Here is a 21475-nt window from a genome sequence, read left to right as displayed (position 1 = left end):
AAGGCTTTATCTCTGTCCTTAGAATGTGGCACCAGAAGTATTACACATACCATCAAAACACTTCCAATATGAAGAGACTTGTTCTGCTGCTTGGTGGTCTCTTAGTTGCCAGATTGGTGGATTTACATCTTGCTAACTTTCCTAGTATTTGGGTTTTGACAGAATTGTCTGTTTGATGTTGAAGCAGGGTCTTTGGAATTAGAAACTGAGGAAGGGAAATCAGTTATCTCAGTTGTGAATTCTACAGACACAGGCCATTTTTATATTCTGCATTTGCACATGATAAAAGGTAAGGGAGGAATTCCCTTATGATCTCAGTAGGGTTGGGGATAATCTGGAAAGAAGAGTTTTGACTTGCATGTTGCTAAACTGGCAAATACACTGGTAGATGTTGCTGCTGTGCTTGTAAGGGTGGGTTTACATTTGTTCAGCCCCACCACATTCAGTGTGAAGTAAGCAGTTAACTTTAGCTCTTGTTTGTGACAGTGGAAAACTCATTTCCACTTCAGCTTTGCTTCCTTTCCCCTTCCATCTTCATTCTTCTCTTGGTGCCATTACAGTAATGGAGTGCAGTGCTGGGAGCACTTCTGAATGTCAGGTGTAGGAAACCTTCAAGTTTTCTTCTGTCTCTTTTGAGATGTGGTTTACAAAGATTTTTTTTAAAAAATTAAAAATGTTCCTAGTACTAGCAGGGGACTGGAGGTCCACCCAAGCTTTTGTTTCTAAATTCTTTGAAGAACTACTACATAGAAAAAACAGTTCTTTCAGCAAGCCCATACCAATTAAAGGTGCTGGTAAAGGAAGTCAGCACTGACTTCTGCAAGAGGTGACTTGCCTTTCTGTGGGGTGGAGTTTGTGTGTAGCATTTCTCTGCACCATTTTGAAGGCATCTCTAGAAGAATTTCTGTACCAGTTTGGACTCTGCTTGTGGTTACTGTACCTGAAAATTTTAGAGGAATAGATTACCCCATATTAAAGAAAATAAAGGAAACCAGAACAGGTGAAGTTTTCTTTTGTAATACTGTCATAATCTGATATGAAGGACTAAAGCAAAGATACTAAAAAAGGCAAGGCTGTGATTTTTAGCCTCTCTTGCCTTTCCCAAAGGATCAAAAACCACATTGCACTCTACATAAAAAATTGGCATAGAGGCAGAGATACTCTTTACAAGAAAATTACTTCGAAGACATTTGAACAAAGCTTAGCTTAAAGTTTAATCGCATTTTTCAATGCAGCAAGTTTTGGTAAGCGGAAAGATTAGTGTCTCCTACCTTCCCTCTTCTACTGTTTTGGAATAGTGCTTGCATTTATGAAAATAAAAGAACTAAACAGGAACTAGAAAACCTCTTAATTGTGTTTTTACAAACCAGGCATAACTTTAGTGCGTCTGTGAGATGAGTACCTTTAAATAGGCTCTTTGCTCATCAGACTCTTCTCATACTGTACTTTAGTGACTTAAGCTGGCTAGAAACTCATCTGCTTCTTCCCACTAAACTTTGTGAAGACAGCATGACTAAGACATAGTCAAATTAATTCTGTTTCTTCTGAAACCTCCCCAGTACAAGTCTCAACAGTTGACAATCAAAAGCACCTCTTTTGCCAGCAACCTGAAATACTTAAGAGTACTTTCGGTTGTTACCAAATAATGAATTATTCCCCAGCACTAAAAAGTACTCAGATTTGGTCACATATATATTTACTGTTGCATTAATTCTTAGGATCCTTCCATATGTACCAAGTCAGCTGTATTGGACTTCTGTGTAGGTTTGGGGAGTCTGTAATGTAATTAGTAGGTTGACCCTGGAAATATATTTGCTGTTGCTTTAAATATATCAAACCAAAGGATTGTTTTTCTTCATGGTCTCACTGAGTTCCAACTCTGTCTCATCCTTTCTTCCCATTTTAACCTGCAATAATAGGCAGTAATAACTGTCATTTTCTTTTCCTCCAGAAGGGAGTGAATCTTGCAGCTTTCAAGATATTAACAGAAAACAGAAATATCTCCAACGTAGGGTATAACTAGTAACATTTTCTGTCTGCTGTCTGAGACAATGCATAAATGGAGCACAAGCCCCTGAGGAGACCAACTGTGGTGCAGATATTTTTGCCAGAAGCATGTGGATAGACATAATACTAGGGAAAAAACGGTTGTTGGATTGTTTTATATTACTGGGATGTATGAGAATGCCTTCTCCAGCCTGCTAATGCAAGTAGTCAAATGTTCTCTCCCCATGGCGTGAATATGTCTACAGTGTGAAGAAATGGCCCCTATGCTGACTTTTCACAAGAGTTACAGGAGTTGTATCAGAATGCTTAGGGACCCTTTACTTACTGAGAAAGGAGGGAGTGCGGTGGAGAGAATTTTTTTAGTTTTGTCCCAAGCAGGCCAAGGTGAGAACCAGCCAAGAGCATTTTCCTGTGATGCCTTAATACTGTGCATGTGAGTCCTGTGTGAATTTGATTTCCTAGTCCACAGTTGTCCTGAGTGTTGAGAAGGTGTCATTTCTCTGCATGCAAAGGATAAAAAATGGCTCAGCAAAGGTGAGTTGAGAAATCACATGAGCTTTGTCTAGTGATGGTGATGTAGATTCTTCTCTATTACTCCTTGGCAACTTTCAGTGGTTACTACTTGTAGGATCTCTACATTTCAGTTTAACATCAAGGTTTTGAAGGCTAAATGCTCTCCAAGAAGAGCATAGCATAAGTGATAGTAATCCACCTTTCACAGAATTGTACTGTACAAATTTGTGTATCATCTGAATCCCACCTTTAACTAACATCTGATCTGCTAGCTCAACTTGCGGATTCACTTAATTTTCTTGTGCAAGCTGGGGGTATTTATAAAAGATAATACCAGCCAGTAAGTATATCCTTTTTCTTCCTGAGTAAGAGGAATAAAGATTTTGGGAAGCAAAGTGGGTTTGGTGAGGGAAATTGCATATGTTTAATGAACTTGCTTTTGTTTTATGTGCTATCACTTAAAGTATCAGGACTATCAGTTTGTTTTGTAGCAATTTCTTAGTAGCAACAATGATCTTTGGATAATGCACTCACTGCAGAAATGTCTTGAGGAGGCAGAGATAGGGAAAGTTTCTGTCTTTAGTACTTTTGCTGGGTAACAAACAAGAAAAACTTGGGACACCTGCACTTACAGGGACCATATGCAGAGCTAAGCTGGTTGGGTTTGCTGCATGTTATTTTTAAGGTGTCTGTGGCTTTTTCACAAGGGGTGGCTCAAAACTCTGTGAGATCCGGTGGTCAGGCTTCTTGGGAGATAAAGGAGGTACTCTAGATGAGGTGAATTCTATAACAAGTGAATCCTCAATAATTCCATCCAAATCTGCCTGTAAATTAAACAGAGAAAAAGGCTGTGTCCTCCATAGCTGCATTAAATTTTTCTCATTGTTTTATTTTCTAAGAATGTAAGAGAGCTAATATGGTTCACTATTTGAGGATAGCAGCAGTGGGCTTTTATTCCTAGTTCTGTTAAAGGCTCATTAGGGGCTGTTTATTCACAGTTTCACAGAATATCCTGAGTTGGAAGGGACACACAAGGATGATCATGTCCAGCTTCTAAGTGAATGGCCCATATAGGCATTGAACCCACAATCTTGGTGTTGTTAGCACCATGCTCTGACCAAAAATCACTCTGCCTGTTGATTATTCTCACTCTGCAATTGGGGAAAGTTGTTTACTTATGATGTCTCCCAGGGAAGGCAGATGAAAGACTTTTAGTGTACTTTGGTGGGATGAGACTTCATATACTGAGGGTGTGTCAGTGCAAAAGTTTTATGACAGAAGATGTGGGGGGATGGGAATAAAGGAAGAAAAAAAAGTGAGTTACTGTGATGTTCCCTGGGCATGAGGAGAACATGATCATTAGTCTTGAGGAGAAATGGAACAGTGGGAGTTCCATTAAGTGTCCCACAGGCACCAGGATTATATGAGAAGCAGACATTAAACAGACAAAGATGGAGGTATTCTGGAGAAATGGAGAAGTAGTTATTCCACTTAATGACTTTGAAAGGCAAGGAGAGGAAACAGATGAGGTTTCAAAGCTTATTATTGGAAAGAATAGCCTTTCTACATCTCTATTCACATTCCAGAAAGAATGATCTGTTTTACATAATGAGCATTTACTTACAGTTTTCCCAGACACACACACACACTGACCTATTTAAAAATGCAAATGGTCGTGAAGTTCCCTTCGGGCAGCAGTGACAAAATCAATGTAGAAGGAATAGGGTTAGTCCAGCAAGACAATATGTAATTGGGTTGTAGCTTGTCTGCAAGAGATTTCTCTGCAGTCCTCAGGAAACGGGAGCAATATAGGCTTTAGCATTGGAATGACTCACAGCTCAAGGTTTACACATGAGATTGTGTATAATCCCTGTTAACCTAGAGCTGCTGATGATTCAGAAGTAAGAACTGTGATGAGACAGAGGACATGTGAAAAAGAACAAACACAATGAGAGAAAAACATGCAGGAATGACCTTTTGCTACCATCAGGTCACTGTAACTTAAAATACCAGAATGACACGTACCCAAGGGGACCACTGGAAATCAAGGGAACCACATTATGGATATATGTTATAGATTGAATGTGCTGGAAGGCAGGACCAGCTTCACCTTCTACACAGTTGTGTATTCCTCAAGGGAAGATTATTCTGCAGAATCTAGCTCCTCACAGAAGAGCTGTGGGCAGTTTCAGAGATTTATTGTGGGGTAAAGAGAACTGAAATGTCAAGTCACAACTACATAGAGAAAACATATATTAGGTATCCAAAGCAAAATTGTTTCCTTCTCTGAAGTTTAACTGCTGGAGTTTTTGTGCAGGAGTTTCCTTGTGACGGAATCTGGTCTTTGGGTTGCCAGTATCTGGTCTTGAAAAATTACTCTAGGCCAGGCTGCAAATGATTTGTGACTGGTACAAAAACTCATCCTATGGGATGAGCAAAACTGAAGAAAATATGGTTCTATCATTCACTCTGTAGCTGCAGAATGGCAGGAATTGTTGGGATGTAATTCTATATTTTTTTCGGCTTTAAGTCATAGAATAGATTGGGTTGGAAGGGGCCTTGAAAACTCATCTAGTCCAGACCCTCTGAAATGTTTTATTAAAGAAACAATCAACCCCACTTACCAATTCCTGGGAGAGGAAATGCATTTGAAGGTAATGTACCCTATAGTCTTTGTTATACAAAGATTTCTTAAAGTCTCTGAGGATTTCCTGTGTGCTCTCAAAGACGGTAAGAAACCAGCCAATGGGGCAGAAATTGATGTCTTCATTGCAGTACAGTTTCCCTCTGGGTAGCATTGACTGCACAGATGATACTGAGGCAAAATCCCCCAGTACATGTAGAACTGGTAGCCTGGTTGGTCAAGTTCTAAATGCTCTGGTGGCAGGGTGCATGGAAGCTTGCACAACTGCTGTGAGTGCTCCTCCTCTACACTCTTGGGGATTTGTTTGGTACCCAACAAGCCAGGCATGTCTGTGGAGCACAAATTGTTCCCTGCATGAATTAAAGGCATCAAGGGAACTGAGAGAGGAAGAGAAGGGAAAGGTAATTTAAAAAGCACATAAAATTTAAAGTCAGATATTAGCTGAAAAAACAGTGCTGCTAGGTTGCAGCTTCAAGCTATATGGTTCCCCCTCCAGCCTGTTTTGTAGCTGTGCTTCATTCCCAGCTCTTACCTTCAGATAAAATGAGCAATGTGTGCTGCACTTCCAGGTTTGGGAGTCAAAACCATTAATTGCAGGAAATTGCCATCTGATTCTGTCTCTTGGGTACTGGAATGAGACCTCTCAAATCCTTCTGTCTTAATGGCTTTTCAGAAGTCACCTCTCCAGAAGTTACTAATGCAGCACTGTTCTTTGGGGTCATAACTATTTCTCCAGTGCTTCATGGTAGACGTCTAGCCAATTTGTTATGCTAGGCTGCTCTATTACAGTTTTTTATCTTGTTCCTGCTGTAAAACTAATCTCTGCTCTCTGAGGCCAGAGTCAATCTGGTTACCTATTATTATGTATTCCTGAGTTTTCTTGTCATCACTAGTTCCTGAAGATAATTTTGGATGATGAAGTGAGAAAAACTCACATTATGGTGCTACTATATGAGCAATTATAGTGTTAAACATATGTATTTAATTTATGTCCAGAAACTTCTATGAGTAATGAACCAAGGATTCAGGTTTCCCTGCTGCAGAATTTCTAGCATGTACAGGTGGTAGGGTTTTTTTCAGTGATAATCTGCTAAAAAGATTTCAGGACTTTGTGTGTTTATTAATAACTTAGTGGCACAGAGAGTGCTTTAACAGCTTACTTTATCCTGAGGTTTTCAAAAGAGCATTGAGTGTTGCTCCTATTTTTCAGCTGAGTGGTTTATAATGTAGAGAGGCAATATGCACACAGATAGCTCAGTATTGGTAGAAATGCAGATGTAGGCAGGGCAAGGTTGTTCCTACGGAGAATTTTGAAGATGCCCATTTTGGGCTGTGGCACAGTCAGTGGCAAAGGCTGTGTTCTGCCTGTGTGTCCTGTATGCATGTTACAGTGTCCCAAGGCTGCATTGATTTCCTCGCAAAAATTAACAAAGAAACTGTTCTTTAACCACAGGCCTCGAGGGTAGGTGTCCTCAGATGATGTCTACAAAAATAGGTTAGATCTGAAAAAAAATCCAGTGGAGGCAGGCTGCTTGTACTGTTCCCTTACCACCCCCCCTTATTGTCTGTTCTCCTCAAGAGGCTGAAGCATTTTCTAGCAATAACAGAGTTTCAAATTGAAATCCTTCTTCTGCCTGATTCTTCTTGGCTGTTAATCTCTAGTCTGTGTCTTCATCACTGAAGATGTGCTCTTGTATAAGGGTGTATTCACAGGGTGACCAGCTGGAAGCTGCATCTATGAGGTGACTATAAAGTACCAACCTAGAGCTGCATTTTCTGGGACACTCTCAGCCTCCTTTGCAGGCCTCATCCCCTTTAGGCCACCAGCTGCTTAGAAAAGAGTCCCTTTGCTCTGGGGACAGCATCTGTTTGACCACACTATAAATAAACAAACCGTGTTTAGCACTTCAGGAGGGATATGTAGTAGGAAGGTAGAGGGAGGTGGTCTAAATAAAACAGGACATCATTTTACAGTAAAGGAGAGCTAGGCTCTGCTCTGGGTTCTGCCACAGATACTCTGCACCTTACATTCAATGTACTCCTCATTTCCTCCCACTACCTGATTGTAGAGTGCCCATTTATCTGTACAGTGGATGTATCCTCCATCTGAATCATGGTGGAAGTGCTGTGTTTATTTAGTGACATCTCCCCTTCCAGCTGCTCTTTGGAGCTGAACTCTGCTCCCTGGGTTAACAGTGAGTCATCTAGCTTGATGGCAATTTTGACCATATAGTTTGTATGACAAAGGAGTGATTTTTTATAGCTCAAATGAGATCAAGCATAGATGATCTTTTAATGAAGTGATCCTTGTGCCTGATTGTATTAACGTCACAGAGAGACAAATGAACCTGAGCTGCAAAGAGCCCCCCTGCAGCTATAATTAGATGAATAAAGAGGTTCATATTGATCTATACATTGGCATGAGGAAGGAAAGAGCATCATCCATATATGCTTTCAAGACTGGTGCAAGCTGGTGCAGGCTGCAGAGATGTCAACTTAAAATTGTGAACCTAAAGCAGAAGTTTCAGCCTGCTTGTATGATACTGCTACCTACTCTGCAAAAGAGATGGCCTGGAGCACAGTCTGTGCCACTGTGGCTTTTGGGGTTACTGTTGCCTGGGAGGAGCTGTGTTTTGTGTAGTGTGGCTGAGAGAGCAGCTGTGCTTGGTTGATCTAGCAATGAGCAAGGTGGTGGTCTGATACCTGAGGAAAACCCATTGTAGGATTTTCCTTCTTTGTTGGCACCAAGTTGACTTGTGCTCAGTGCCCAGTAGTTCCTGAGCACTGATCAGCACCTTCTGGCCAATCCCTCCAGTTTATATACTGAGCATGAGGTTCTGTGGTAAGTATCCCTTCTGTCAGATTGTGTAAGCTGTTCTGGCCATGCATTCTCCAGGCTTCTTGTGCACCTATTTGCTGGCAGAGCATCAGAAACTAAAAAGTCTTTGATTTAGGGTAAGCGCTACTTAGCAACAGCTAAGACATCAGTGAGTTATAAACATTATTCTTACAATAAATCCAAAACACAGCCATGTACCAGCTACTAAGAAGAAAGTTAACTCTCTCCCAGCCAAAAGCAGGACACTGCTGTAGCCCAGTATGTAGGTGTTTGCTGTCTCATGCAGCTGCCTGAAATCCTCACTCCAAAGAGAACATAATCCCTTTCTAATAGGTGATCACTCCCTTGATTGCTTTTTAAAATGTCTAAAAAGCATTTTCAAAACTATCAAAGAATCTAATCATCTGTTTATGATTAATTCCGTATGAGATTGCAAGAGGGCTCCAGACACAATTGCTTCAATGCAAGGGGTTGTTCATGCACTCTTTGCTGTCTGCTGCAGTGTGGCTGATGGAGGAGAAAATGCAGGAATGTGTCACTAGAATTGGTGTTGCTCTCTGCTTGGCAAAGCAAAGCCTATAAAAACATTTTCAAGATCTTATGTGCTAGCAAACATACTTTGTATTCTGTTGGCTAATGGGTGATACTTGTGATTAGGGCTTATGGGATTTACTTGTAATTTTGCGGTGTTCTGCCCTCAGGGGAAGTGTTTGGGTCAGTTCTCTGAGCAGAGCTTTGAACAGGACTTTAACCTCAGTTTTCAATGCTGCTCATCACATAAACTTGTCTTTCAGTGCTGGTACACCTTTGCCTTGCTCAGTTTTTGTGCTAGAAGGAGAATGCACTTTCAGTGCTCCTTTGCTTGAGAACAACTTAGTGGGCAGTTCTTGAACCCTTTGGTAGATTCAACATATCTTTTACAGTTCCTTGGACAGCCATCCTTCCCCTTTCTGTGCCTCAGAAGGAACACCTGGCTCAGAGGCCACCTGTGGAGGAACTGTGAAAATGCAGTAAGTACATGAGATGGAAAGAGATGAAAAAAGTGTAATAATTTTGTTAGAGAAGAAGATATTAAAAGTTGTATTATATACATGAGTGAGGGCAAAATCAGGTCAAATTAGAGGTGAGCTTGAATCAAAAATTATTATCTCTAATTACCTCAAACCTAAATGGTGTTTTTTGTGTCTTGATCTGAGTTCTTATCAGCTGAACCAGACCAAACTGCTCAACTCCAGCCATATGTGAATGGTCTGAGACATCATCTGTGATTGCAAATCTCAGATCAAGATAAAAATGCTAGAAGCCATGTGTTGCATTTAGATGTTATTTTTGCTGGTTTGCATACCAATACAATTTCATTGACTTCATCAGAGAGATGCTTATTTTGTATATTCTTGTGAATAAAATAAGTCCCTCTACATATCCAGATGGGTCTATGACAAAAGTAAGACTGTTACTGCAGTAACTGGTTAGTCAAGAACTATACTACATCAGAGAAAAGTTGGTTTTGGTTTCTCCTCTTCCTCCTCACAGCTTCTAAAGGTACAAATGAGACATTCTTCTGACATTGAGAACTCAGAATCTAATTAACAAGTGTCTATTTAGTGCTTCTCGTGACTGTCCATGACAATAATGCTATGTAACTGGAGGTATTAACTGATTTATAAAATAGGAGTTAGAAAGTGATTTTTTAATTTTTTTGTTACTCTTTTACTACATGCCTACTTGTGGAAGAACAGTACAGAAGTGTAGTAGAGAATCACTAATTCAATATGACACTTGTTTTGCAGTGTGACAGGTTACACCAAGTTCTTCTAGCACCTGGTCTATACAGAGAGTAAAAATAACATTGGGGCTTACTTCAAACTGACAGTGGTAAGAAAGAAATTTGAAGCTGATGTTATACTCACATCCCCATCTTATCTTCTAATGGCCAAACACTGCTGGGAGCCTGGAACCATGGTTCTCTTTGCAGTGCATGGTAAGGTTTTAATGTTGTTATGCAAAGTGTTTCTTCTAACATGATTTTTTGCAGGGAGCTAAGTCAGTTTGTGAAATGGGCTTAAATAAAACTGGGACAAAGAAAAAAAAAATCTCTGTCCTTGGAGCATGGTTTCTCTTTTCCTGAATGTGCAGTCTTTTGAGGCTGGACAAGGGAAAGGCTCTTGGAGAATTCTATGAGTTATTCTATGTAATACTTGAAAGGGTTAGAAAGCAAAAAGATATGAAAACCCCAAATCTCTACCCCACCCTTGCTCTCTGGTTTTTGGAGTGGTCTTTAGTTGAGCTGCAGGTGGAGTCAGAAAATCTGACCCAAATCTTAGATTGAGTAATGGGTTCATTCCACAGTGGATGCACATGTCTGTACCTATCTGTCACGTCAGCTGATCTGCAGAGACATGCCACATTATCTGCTTCCTGAAGATGGCTTAAAATGCACCAGTGGAAGATTAACCTCCTCTTGCCCTTTGGGCTCAGGGGAGCACAGTGTTCAGAAGAGATACTTGCATAGCTCTGACCTAGCTGGCTTTTCTGAGGTGCCTAGGGCACTTTTGCATACTTCTGTTCTGCATGATACAGATATACCTTGAGGCAGCTGGGGCTCACCTGAGCAATAACAGCTCCTTGTGTTTTGGTTACTCTTCAAAAATTTTAATCCTTGAACATCTGGTCTGTTCTAATTTCTCTTCCATTCTTCTCCTGAGAAATATAGGTATATATGTGGCATCTGTCTCTCACCCTTCTTTGCTTACATGGAGATAAAGAGTTATATTAGTATTTGCAAATGGTCATGGCATATGTTGGAAAGTGCCTTCCCCATTTCAGATCTGTTTCTTTCCTTAACTGTTTTCCTCTTTTTCTGTAGCTGGAAAAGGGGCCTGTTGTTACTTTAGTTGTATGTTAGAAGTTCCTTTCTGTACTGAAGCCTTTTGAAACACTGTAAGAACCAGGTACTGTAATTTGAAACAAGAGCCCTGTGAGTATGGTTCCTTTTCAATTACTGAACTAAAGACCCAGCAATAAGCAAGAACCATGCACCCTGGGTATAATCACCCTCCCTCTAATGTGGGGGTGGTGAGTCACTGGAACAGGTTTCCTGTTGTGGATGCCCCATCCCTGAAAATGTTCAAAGACCGGTTGGATGTGTCTTGGAGGGCAGAGAGGTTGAAACAAGATGATCTTTAAGGTCCCTTCCAACTCAAACCATTCTATGATCATAAAGCAGTGGTCTCTGTATTTACTTCAGCATGTCAAAACTTGCTGTTCCTTGTTCCATTCCAACCTGGGAAGCTATGGGAAGTTCCAGCTGCATCATGCTGAGCTGAGCTGGTGCTGCAGAGGACTGTTCTCTTGTTCTCAGAAGTCAGGCAGTGTTTAATGAGAGCAGCTTTCATGAGCCAATGCACTGATGCCCCCAGTTGACTGGCAGGCAGTGGGATTGTTGCATTAGGGCCATGTTAACTAATCACTGCTGATAATTGTTATCAATCATTGTCTTGGATCTGTAGTATGAGGAAGCTTTAGTTCCTCAATTGTTACTGTTCTAGGTGAAATGCAAGAACTACTTAACAATGTGTAAGTAGGATAAAAATGGAAGGAAAGGCTTTTTCTCCCCATCTCTCTGAAGAAGCAGCACCTTTTGCAGGTCTCCAAACCACATGTGTGAGCTGCACTGGCTTTGAAGACAATCTGGTACCCTCTATCTCTGTTTGTTGAACAAGAAAGTGGGCTTTTGTGGTGTTCCCTCAAAAACCCATTGTGTTGTGGTTGGTGCTTAGTTTTTAAAACTTCTGTGCAGACAGAAGGCAAAAAGTGACAAGCACTAATTCCTCCCCTCTGGCTGTGGGCATTTTCTTGGCAATACAGTGACAACATTTTTTTGGGTTTAAATGGTTGTACACTAGGGCTTTCCTCTTTTCCCTTCTTTGGAAAGTGATTCTGGAGTCTAGGATTTCTCAAAGTAGAAAGTGCCTTAATCAGCTTCATCCTGTTGGACTCAATGATCCTTCTGGGTCTCTTCCTTCTCAGGATGTTCTGTGGTTCTGTCATGCCCTGTCTTTGCTCTGGTGGAATCAGGACACATGGTTTGTGTCTGGTTTCCTAGAGTCTTCCTAACTGGGCCCACAGGTGCCCAGTTTGCCACCACTTCCTGAGCAACTGCTGCTGATTGTTGTCATGCTTTGATTGATGAACACAGGAAGCATTGGAAGAGTTTGATTTCCCATTGCGTTTCCAAAACCCCTCTTTGTTACTGGTTACAACTAGTCCAAGGAGAACAGACACTCAAGAGCAAAAATTTAATCCATTCATTACAGCTTGGGGAATCTGGACAAAGGACAAAAAGGGCCAAAGCCCTTGATTTCCTCAGCAGTTCATGTCCTTTACTGAGACTGCACCTTCTTACGTTGAGAGGAAAGAAAAGGTGATTAAACAAGAAGTTAAAATTGCTAGGCCGCAGCTCCCAGCAACACCAAAAGATTAATGCATCATGTTGGGGATGCTTCAAACTCCATGATATGCTCTGCTGCCTCTCTTCTGGGGCTGTTCAAAGTGGACTCTTCTGACAGCTCAGTCAGTGATGCTGTTAGATTTACTGAGGACTTTGGCAATTAATTTCTTTCAGACCTGAGAAGGGCCTCATTGTTGTCCATCAGATTTTTAATTAATCAAAGTGGCAGATGGGTAGTATCAGCCTCAGATGCTGGTGTAATTAACTCATTCATTATCATGTTCTCTTGCTCTGACAAGTTTATAAAGGACATCTTTAATCTATCTGTCATGATGCTGTCCCCACAGTAGGAGTTAAATGATTTTGATCAGTCTTTACCATAATTACCCTCTGTCCAGGATACCATCAGGGAAAATGCTGTTTTTTGCCAATAAATATGGAGGCCCCCCTTGGCTTCAGACAGGACTAGAGTTTGACCTGCAAAGATGAGCAGGGCTGGTGAAATCAGAGATCCCTTTGAAAGTCTCTGGAACACACCTTTTTAGGCTCTCAAAACTGGATGTGCAAATTGCTTTAGGAGGCTTTTGTTAGCAGCTGACTAAGTCCTTGCTGGGATATAGTGCCAGTTTGGGAGGAGTTTCTTGGGTCTTTCTAAATATGCCCTACCAAGGTCATTTGAGACATGTCCTCATCGTGAATGGATGCCCAGGAAACACTCCCAGGCTCATCTTGTTAAGTTTTAACAAAGCTTTTGACATGCTTTTGGCCCAAGCTGTCAGCATGAGAGTACCCAGCAAAATTCAGAAGTTGACACTGGTCAGGAACAGTAGACACTTTGGCCTTTTTTGCCCTGAGGAATAAGAACTTTGACTTGGCTGAGTCTGTACCAATTGACACTGGCACCAGAAAAAGGTCCTGAGCACACTGGAATAAGTGTTGCTATAGATATACTTATCATGCATGAAATGAAGAGTTTGAGATAGAACCAGAAGCAAAAGAACAAAGAACTTAAATTCTGTGTATCTGAAACATAACCGGTGCTCCTCCTAAATCATCACGTAATGCCTGGGAGGATTTCTGACTGTCTTGTGGCAGCAACTGCCTCAATAACTTCGGAGTGACCTGCACAACTGTCCATATCCAAATGGCTGCTTGCAGCCTGATAGGGCTGAAATTATATTTCCCAGACTACCTTGAAAGATTGTGAAAAAGCAGAGACTTTGGCCTGCTGAGGAAACGTTTGTCCTAGATGCTCTTCCTAAGAAGTTGAGGGAAGGTCACAGCTTTATCTCAACTGTGGCCCCTTACATGAGGAAGGAGGCAACCTCTCCACATCACTGTCCATGCCAGCTGTGAAACCAGTGCTTCTCTCCAGCACTGAGATATCTTAAATAATGAGATCATTCACCTTTAATGTGGCATCAAGGAGGTAAAGAGTTTGTATCTCTGACTATTGAATGAAGACTTTACTGCTGCCTGCATTGTTGCTTTTGAAACATTTGTTAGGAACAAAAAACCCAGTAAAATTTAGACCAAAATCCTCAGCTAAACCAATGCTGTGACTTTATTAAGCACGAGGTTTGGGAAAAGAACAGCTTGGCTGTTCTTAATTAAGGTTGTCTTTCCCTGGCAGATTAATTACCCAGAATTCACTGCAGATTCCTGGCACCATGGATGTTATTGATCCAGTCAGGCTGATAGTCTGTGCTTGCAGGGATCTGCCTGTGATCCTCCTTCCATGGGAATTTGGGGCGGGAGGGAAGGAGGGAGCTGGCTGGTAGTTATTAATAGAATTTGGAGCAGGTTTTCTCCCCATGCTGATTAAATCAAAATGCTAGACAGTTGCATAATCTTGTGCATCTCAGTAACAGCAGCAATTACCACCACCACCACAGGGCAGAGAAAAGTGTGCAAGAAGTGTGGAGACAGATGCCAAAGGAAACAGTGGATTTTTATTTTTTTTCTGGAGAGGTAAAGTAATGGGATTATTTTACAGATGTTCAGAAACAGAGTGCTGAGAGTATACTATGAATGTTTCCAATGCCTCCTGGGCTGTAGTTTTAGTGTAATATGATGTGTTCAAATCAAGTCCATGGCAAGGAACAGGGTTGCTGGTACCCTCTGATGTGCATCTGCAGGTCAGGGACGATCCCATCACTGCTTGTGAGCTCAGCCCAAGGCCCACTTGTTGGTGGGGATAGGAAGCCAGTGACATCTGCTTCTGCCCTGCAGGAGAACAGCACATCTTGGCTTTCCAGGATGGGAGGCTGAGACAGGCTGCAGGTCAAGTGATGGGAGAGGAGGATTGCTGTTCAGGTAGCTGAGAAAGGCAGTCCAAGGACTGTCTCCTGGGTGCAGAACTCTCCCTTGTCATGTAAGGTCATGAATGATTCCCTTTCAGAGATTCGTTACTTAGGAAAATTTAATGGGCACTTTGGCTTGTTGAGCCCATGATCTCCTTCAGCCTTGCAAATTGTTTTTTAAACCCGCAAAACACCTCCATGGGCCTCTTCTTGTTTGCTTTGGCTGTCGGACAAATGCCTTAGTTAAACATTTTCAAGCATGATTTCTAATGCTGAGGCTGTGCTTTAGCATGAGGTTGTGTTTTCCATCAGGCCAGCTTGTTGGCTGTGATAGCTTTACTTGCTCCATTTTGTCTGGTACTCAGCCTCTTTCTACCTTTACTTGTCTGTTTTCTCAGGTTTTTTTTGCAGGCTTTAAACAGGTAAACAAACTATTCCCCAAAGCTCCGGAAGAAGCTTATGTTACAAGATGTGCTGTAATGATGAGAGTCACAATGGTGACAGGCATAGGACTAGCTGCCTTGCTGTTTAGAGAACAACTTTTTGCCAGGCTTCATCCACAGCCATTTGCTGTTTCAAAAATCCTGGGTTTCCCCTGAGTGTTTAGAAATTCAGGCCTGAATTTTCAGGAGGTAACAGTAGTTTGAGGTGCTAAATTGGCCTAGGAAATGTTTTTTTTTTTACTTTTAGGAAAAGTTGAACAGTATTTTACTTTATACTTTTGCAAATTCAGAAGCAAATTTGAGAATAGGAGGCAGGTTTCAAGCAACAGATGTAATGATCTGTAGACCCTAAGCACAATTAACTGCAGGATGAGGTTTGGTAGTTGAAGTCTCATGCTGACTGTGGACAGTAGGAGAACCTCATAGTTGTAGATTCCTTCTCCCTTTCTCAGTAAGTAAAGAAAAAACTGCTTTGGGGACCATGTCTCGTATTCAGCCTGGGCAGCTAAACTTGCTTCCTCTGATTAATAAAATTAGGGGAAAGATGACTGATGCAACTGCTGGATACAGAGTACATGCAAAAAAGGGGAAGGTGCTTTTTTTCCTAACTTTACAGATAGGTGTCAATTTAAAATTGAGACAATGGAGGCCAGTCAAGCATCTCAAATCATACTAGACAACTGTGTGGGCAGCTTGGTGCAGAGCACAATTGAGATGAATAATTCCTAGGAGGCACCTATTTTTCTCTGATGATTACTAAGGAAGCTTAGAATTTGACAAGTGGCCTTTAGATGTATAAATTTGGGTGAGCTGTAGCTGTAGATGACTACATTAAATACATACAAAGGCAGGTGGAAATAGATGGCCTTAAGCATTGCTCAGCTCGCAAAGGTGGTTTACTGGGGATTGAAGACAGAAAGAGCTTCGAAGGTCACTCCATGTGCTGTGAGCAGAGACAGCTCCATATCTGGCATCTTTGACCACTGGGAAACCTTATCTGAATGGAAAAGACATGTATTGTATGTGAAAGTGGCACTCGAGTGAAATAGTTTTGCCTCCCTGTACATCAGTTATAGTTTTGAAAATGATCCATTATGCTCTGACCTGAGACTGCTGCAAAGTTTGATAAGGCTTTAGTGATGCAATAAAGTTCACAACATTCACAAATTAGAGAAGGCTTGGGCATTAAAAAAAAGTATATAAAACAAATGAGTTTATGGAGGTCTGTTGTTATTTAATGCATTAAATACCCAGGACACTGTTTATATTAAGTAATCAGTGCTTGTTGCTCCCAGATAAACCTGAAATGAGAGTGAGTTAAATACTTCGTTTTTTCTCTGTAAGGTGTGCAACTCTATGACTGTCTTGCCTGGATGTATGGAGCTACTTTTGGCTCTTTTTGAGGATGGGAGGCCTTGTTTACAAATGTAACTGACCTTGGTAAGAACTCAGAATATTTCAGTTGACCTACCATATCTGCCTGTGAGCAAGCTCTTTTCCCCTGCAGATGCAGATACCTAACTATGTTTCTACTTTGGCTGATGCCAGTTCATGGGGCAGTAAGACAAAGGATTCCAGGAGTCATCTCAGGTAGCCTTGCACTTACTTGGTGTGTTCCTGAGCAGTGCCACCTCACACCAGCACGTATTTACATATGTATGCATGACTGGATGTAGCTGTGTAGATTCACACGAGGTTTTTTTCCAAACATGATGCTTTAAAATTAAAGGCTATTGATTCAATGAGGGAAGTGGGTGGGTTGGGGGCTGTATGGTTGAAATAGTAATTTTTGCTAATCCTGCAGCAAGACAGGCTCAGTTGAACACGCAGAGCTGATCCATTTACTGCTCTCCTGTGCTCTTGCTTAAGGATTGCAAAAGCAGAAAAGTACTGAGGAGCTGGGAGAACAAAATGCCCAAGGGCACAGCCCTGATCTTACCATCTTGCCCACTCAAGCCTGAGGCAAAATCCTGCTGATTTCAGTCAGATTTATGTCAGCCCCTTAGGTGATCTCATTCAAAATTAATAAACTTGTTGTCTGATAGACTTATATTACACTGGGAATTTTACCACTGCAATTGCAGACAGTTGTTTGCCATCTTCTTTAGAGATGGGCATTCTCTGGCCATTGAGTGGACAGCTGTTATATTGCCTCTAGAAATGGCCAGTAACTTCTGGATGGGAGGCACTGACTTTCTGCTTGAAATTCTCAGACCAGATTATTTTCTCTTTAAGGTTCAGGTAAATACATTCCCATTCAGATGATACCTACATCTTTTAGGTTTTGAAATTTCCTCCCATTTCTAAACCAAAATACTTCCATGTTTCCAGGGGTTAAAACATCTTCCTACCACCACCTTGCCTCTAAAGCTTTTTACTCTCAAGACTCTGATCTTTGCAATTCTGCTGTGAATTTTGCAGCTTGAGCTCAGATCCCAATGTTTTGGCAACACTCCTTTCTGTGTGTGAGAGAATCCAGGCTGCAAAATCACTCAAACCTAGTTTTACAGTCTACCTTACATCTCTATAGAGCAACCCAGTGTTTCAGTATCCCTGTTCTCTTGAAATCCACTGAGGTGGTAAAGACTGCAGTGTGTTACAGCTGCTACAATTCATCAGAGCCGTGGTTGGCTGGTGTAGGAAATTACTTTTGGTCTGAGCAGGTGCAGGGCACATGATGGCTTTTAGCAGTGGAGCTGTGTGCACTGAATAAAACTAGCCCTTGGAGGCCACCTTGAATTAGTAATAATACATTCTATTAAGAATAATTGGGTTAGAGGTAAGCTGTGTGCAGTAATTTTTGTTTGTCTAGTCTGGGTGATGCAGGTTTTTGTTAATCAGGGGATGTGATCAAGCAAGAAGTTATTTTGTCAGGCTGCAGTCTGTGACGGAACCAGCTTTGATACTGGTCTCATAGAAAGGCAGATTGGACAGGGCTCCTTGAAGTCCAGTTTGTCCATGTTTCATGGTTTCTTCCTCATTTCCCAGAGGATCCTTTAGGACCTCAAGACATCAGTTTTATCACTGCAGTAATTAATAGTTGCCACCAGTCTCCTCATGTATCTTCCTTCTCTCCACCACTCTTATCCCTGCTCCCACTGTTACAGTCCTTCCTCTTTTTTGTCCCTCATTTCTGATTAGCACAGCTGTTTCTCCACAGGCACCTCCTTGTCCTGGTTATTTCCTTTTCTCTATTTGTTCTTTTCTCCCTCTCTGTCTTTCTGCATTTCAATAGACTTACTGGAATAGACCTATATTTTAAACAATGGAAAAAAAAGTGAGAGAAGAAAAGGACTTAACTGCTTCCAGGGACTGGATGAGGAACAGACTGCCTACCTCTACAGAGCAGTATCCTCGCATGTGCAAGCATGGGAAAGTTCAGTAATCTTTTGGCATGAGTAAAGTTTTCAGAACTTCTTGTGACCATCTTCTGGTGAAACACTGCCCCTGCTTTCCTCCTGAGATCAGAGGGCTGTGTGGCTGATGGCACTGGGCACTTGACAAGTGATGCTCTAGGCATTCAGCAGGCACCTCAGAAACAAAGGGCAGCCTCAGAAGATGTCCTGGGGCACAGCTTGGCTTCCCATGTGCACTCAGGAGGGGAGCTGTGGATCTAGCCCAGCTCTTTACCACCTCCTTTCCAACCGTGTCATTGCTGATTGTTTCCACTGTCCTCCCTCTCCCTGTGCATGCTTGATCTGAGCATTCCCTGTGTCTTGGTGTTTCCACAGCAATCTGCAGAAGATATCCTGGACCAGAAGTATGGAAGCCCTGGAGTAGAGCTTGACTCCAGCACTGCTTGGACAGGACATGTTCTCTATTGAGGGTAGTTCTGTACAGTCCCTGGGAAGGACTCAGCACATCAGGGTGGATACTCTGAAAATAGATGCATGTACTTACCATGGTTGCCTCAAGCTTCTCTCTTGAACATAGGGAAGACACTACACAGGAATGTTATAGTGATGTTTGGTAAACAATTTTTGCTGTTTAATGCCGTAAACAAATGATAAGTCAAAGTGCTAACACATTATGCTATGCATGCTGAGCCCTGGCCCTTTGTTCAAATGTCCTTATACAAAGTCTTGGCTGCTGATGTGTAAAAAGATAAAAGTTTACTGTGTAAGGCCCTGTGTGGACTGTGACCAGAAAGAAAGAGTTTTTATTATAGCAAACAAATGAGAAAGGACATGAATTTTACAATGTGTTAGAAGTGAAGAGAGGAAAGGAAAAGATTACCAAGAGTCATTAATTTTCTTTTTTTATTATATTTTCATTAGAAAACAATCTTGAACACCCAGGAATAGTTTTCTAATAAACGTAAGCTCATGAAGAGCACTTGGAAGTTTCCATTCTGGGTTCAGGAGAATGACGGGACAGTAACACAGTCGACATGGTCATTCCTCTTAGTCAGCCCCTCCCTTGTGGCTGATTTTTCCTTACATTGCAGCCTTCCCTTCCCCGTGCTTCCTGCCTGGACAAAACCACCCCCTCCCTCCCAACCCCACAGACATCTCTGTAGTAGTCTCAAAGAGAGTATTTCTGCATGAACACACCATTGACTCATCTTAAACCTCAGTGAACATAGGGATTTCTTGGAGGCCTGAATGAGGATCCCAGCAACAGACCTGGGGTATCCATGCAGAGACACTGCTTCCTCTCCTGGGCAGACCCTGTAGTAGTGAAGGAGGCCTTGGGAGTGATTTCAAAAGGGATTCACATGTAGAGATGCAAAATTTACCCACTGGGGATGAAGATCCAGGGAAGTGTTCTTGCCATCCCTGCTAGCTACCTCCATTCTTGCACTCAGCCTCTCAGGGGCAAAAGTCCTGAAGGGATTGATGCATAGCTACGGGCTGGTTGTGCTTCTGGAATGAGGAAGGTTTCCTCCCCAGGCCTGGCCTGCATTGCCTACAAAAGGGTTTGTTTATAATGGAGAGCTGATGTAAATGAGCTAAAAACACTAGGGAACAAGGCAATTTTGATTTGCTACCATATAAAGCTGACAAAGATTCTTGTTCTCCTGTCATCAGAACAAACCTCACCCAGGTTTACCACCATCTAAAATACAAATGCTTTGTCCTTGCTGTGTTTTTGGCTCAGGTACATCATCCACTGTAGTTACCCTGAGGCTAAGAAACAAAAGGTTCCCCATGCCATTATCCCACAGCTTGATAGCAGTGAAGGAGATGCTTGAAAGCAGTTGTTCTTCTGGATCAAGAAGTGAAACTCCATGAAAAAGGGTTCTGCTGGCCACATCAGTCTAGAGGGATGGGAGGAAGGTTTGTGTGCCTGTTAGCAAGGAGTAGAAGGGCTGTCCAGACTCCCATCTCAGAGAAATGTTCTTCCATTTGGTAGCAATGAATCACCCCTTTCAAAAGGAAAGCGAAGATTATGGAGTACTGAGTGAAAGGGGAGGGGGAATATAATCTCTTAAGAACATAGGTACTGAGATCAGCTGGTCAGAGAACATGGATTTTTGTCTCTCTAGCTGGAAAATAAGATCATGTGGGTTAGTTAGAAGTCTGTTCATCCTTATAGGAAGAACCTCTATAAAGTGTAGTAGAAAAACTCCCAGAGAAGTGTGGTAGGCTGGATTTTAAAGGAAAGCTCTCCTGTGATGAAGACCAAAGACCAGAGTAGCTCTCACCAGCTTGAGCTGTGAAAGAATGAGACAAGTCACTTGCAGGAGCACGATGGGCATGTGCAATTTCTGTGATTATTAATATCATAACCTGTATCAGCTGATCAAAGCTGCCCAACAGTGACTTGCTAACAATAGGTGGTGATCCTGCCACAGAAGAGTGCAGCTGGATGCAAACAGCCTGTTGCCAGCTATCCCGTCCAGATGGAAGCTCTGGTCCTCTGGAGAAGTCTACACTCTAGGAATTCTCCTTGAGCAGACTTGGTCACTGAGATTTTCTTTGAGCGATCAGGGAACTGAATGTGATGCCCTAATTCTGTTTGGCAAAGCACATCTTGATGCATAACATAATATAACATATAAAGGAGCATCTTCTCTACTGCTACTTACTTCTTTAAGACTTGGGTAGCAGAACCCTCCTTTTTAATTTTCTCTTTTTTTTTTTTTCCTTTTTGAAATAAGAAATATGGGAAAAATACTGACAATGTGGCTTGGAAAAGAATTTCTGTCTGGGTTCGTGTCCCATTTAGAAATCCATCTCTTTTCAAGCAGTTGTGATGGCAGCTATTTGTGCTTTTGCATCATTGTGCTTGTTTGAGTATGGCTCAGATATGTATGAGGTGTCTTTAGTCTGT

At 41.8% G+C, this 21475-nt stretch overlaps 1 long non-coding RNA gene across 1 annotated transcript; it reads left to right on the top strand.

Annotated features, from left to right (window-relative positions):
• Positions 1-11773: 11773 nt before the first annotated feature.
• LOC111932205 (uncharacterized) lies at positions 11774-19545 on the top strand. The gene is made up of 2 exons (XR_002865998.2): positions 11774-16639; positions 18931-19545. It is a non-coding gene; the product is annotated as an uncharacterized LOC111932205 (long non-coding RNA).
• The last annotated feature ends 1930 nt before the right edge of the window (positions 19546-21475 follow it).

This window comes from Cyanistes caeruleus, chromosome 7 (assembly GCF_971803275.1).
Source record: "Cyanistes caeruleus chromosome 7, bCyaCae1.hap1.1, whole genome shotgun sequence".
Classification (NCBI taxonomy): Eukaryota; Metazoa; Chordata; class Aves; order Passeriformes; family Paridae; genus Cyanistes; species Cyanistes caeruleus.
This window is presented reverse-complemented; position numbering and strand designations above follow the sequence as displayed.